At 32.0% G+C, this 2,611-nt stretch overlaps 1 pseudogene; it reads left to right on the top strand.

Moving 5' to 3' along the window:
* LOC107702143 (serine/threonine-protein kinase DCLK2-like) overlaps nt 1-2,611 on the top strand; it is a 21,888-nt pseudogene that overhangs the window by 8,129 nt on the left and 11,148 nt on the right.

Below are 2,611 nucleotides of genomic sequence, written 5' to 3'. Positions count from 1 at the left end.
GTGTGTGTGTGTGTGTGTGTGTGTGTTTAGTCCGCTGTAGTGTAGGTGAATGACAGCAGTTTAACCGTGAGACGTGCAGGAGCTTCACGTTGTCTTACAGCAGATATTTTACTCAAACATCTGGACAATTGACCTTGAGGAGCTTCACGTGATCTTGAGCGTTACAGATGTTTGACCGGTGCGTCTGTGAATCAGCAGAAACACATTCAGCTGCTTGAGTGTATTTTTGGACTGATGAGAAACCAGCTGAGATGAGTTTAGGCTTGAGCTGCTGGATTACAGTATTAAAGCAGAGACACAGACAGATGCGCTCGCTCTTACCTGCCACGTACTGATGCTGCTTTGACCCCGGGGTCACGTTGCCATGGCGATCGGGTCAATGAACCTGCTGTCAGCACTGCATCAGCATCTTCACTTCAGATTCACCTCACAGCTGGTGAACCACATGGATGCAGATGGTTTTGATGGTGGTCCAACTTTGCTTTTGCAACCTTAGCAACCACCCAGAACATCCTAGCAACCATAAAGAAATTTTGACTTTAAATTATTCCAATTCTCTATCCCAGGGTTTCCAAAACTGCGACTTTTGAGTTTGTGAAAATCCTTTAATGAATTAAATCATAAAACTGAAATTAAAATAATTTTAAAACAAAATATAAAAAAAATCTATGTAGCTTTAATTAATTTTTATTTCAGTTTAAGTCATTTTAGTACTTCAACTTAAACCTGTTTCACTTAGTTGCCAAGGAAACATTTCTAATTGTTTTTTAAAATTTGCAAGTGAAACTAAAATAAATAATTTTAGAAATAAAAAAAATGTAAATTAAAATAATTGAATGTAAAAATAAAATAATTTCAAATGAATTAAAACCATTTAAAAAATATATAGCTTTAATTTATTTTTATTTCAGTTTTAGTAATTTTAGTACTTCAACTTAAACCTATTTCAGTTAGTTGCCAAGGAAACATTTCTAATTTTTGTTTAAATTTTGCAAGTTACATAATTTAAAAATGTGAAATTAAAATAAATAATTTTAAAATAAAAAAATGTAAAATTTATTTAAGGTCAAATTAAAATAATAAAAAATGAAAACAAAAATGTCAAAGTAAAACATAATTTAATAATAAAACCTAAAAAAACAATCAATATAGCTTTAATTAAATTTTTTTTTTCAGTTTTAGTAACTTTAGTACTTAAACCTATTTCTGTTAGTTGCCAAAGCAACATTCTTTATTTTGTTTAATTTCAATCATTTAGAGGTAAAACAAAAAATGTGAAATTAAAATAGATTATTTTAAAATAAAACAAAAAATCATTTTAAAATAAAGCAAAAAAATGTAAGAAATCATGTTCAAGCAAAACAAAAAAAATTAAATACATTTTTAAAATAATTTAAAAATAAAGAAATTGAAGCAAAATTAAAATATAAAATTAAAATTAATTGTAAAATAAAACATGAAAATGTCCAAATAAAATAATTCTAAAATAAAAACAATCAAAATAAAACGCTTACTAAAAAGATGAAATATTTTATTTGTTAACCTGCATGTCATGTGATCATGAACTGGCATCAGAGAACTGTGAGCATGAGAGTGTGTTGTTTAATTATTGAAATATGAACTTGTGTGTTGTGTTGGTCTGATGAAGCGTTGTGAATCTCTGCCTGTGGTGTTCCTGCTGTAGGTGAGAGCTACGTCTGCGCCTCCAACGAACCCTACAGGAAGGTGGAGTACACCAAGAACGTCAACCCCAACTGGGGCTCGCGGCTGGCGAGGGAGCCGAAAGACTTCATCAAACCCAAACTGGTGACAGTGATCCGCAGCGGCGTGAAGCCCAGGAAGGCTGTGAGGATCCTGCTGAATAAGAAGACGGCGCACTCGTTCGAGCAGGTGCTCGCAGACATCACCGAAGCCATCAAACTGGACTCCGGCGTCGTGAAGAGACTCTACACGCTGGACGGAAAACAGGTGCGGATGCCAAAATACACATCAGAAGAAAAAGCTCTAACACTTCTGTTAATCAGTCAGACCGGCTCGTTAATGCTGATCAGCTCAGAACGGCCACATGTCAATTTGTTCATCAGGCTGATCAATAATCATCTATTAGTAATGCATCCTGTTCATTGATTATATTGCATTTCCTTAAGAGACTCAGAATCAATAGTAGTTTATTCTATTTATTGTTATTTTGAATTAGCTTTTGTTTTTCGTTTTTCAGTTTTCGTTTTAAAAGTTTTAGTCGTTTTGTTGGTTCATCATTGTTCTTTATGGATTTCATTTAAAGGGATCGATTGCCTGGAAATGATCATTTTGTCATAATTTACTGTCCCTCACGTCATTCAGATCGGTTTGATCTTCTTTTTTCTGCGGAAACAAAATAGCGACATTTCAAAGAATGAAAAAGCGGCTTGGACTTAAGATTTAGGTAAATATCCAATTACATTTTATATATTATTTATTTTTCAGATTGCAAAATTTTAATATAGACAAATATTAAATATATTTATAAACTGTAAATATTATTTAAATATATTTAAATATTATGAAGATTCAGGTAAAATAAATAACATTGTGTGTGTGTGCATATATAATAATAATAATAATAATAATA

This window comes from Sinocyclocheilus anshuiensis, unplaced genomic scaffold (genome assembly GCF_001515605.1).
Source record: "Sinocyclocheilus anshuiensis isolate Anshui unplaced genomic scaffold, SAMN03320099.WGS_v1.1 scaffold1762, whole genome shotgun sequence".
Lineage (NCBI taxonomy): Eukaryota > Metazoa > Chordata > Actinopteri > Cypriniformes > Cyprinidae > Sinocyclocheilus > Sinocyclocheilus anshuiensis.
This window is presented reverse-complemented; position numbering and strand designations above follow the sequence as displayed.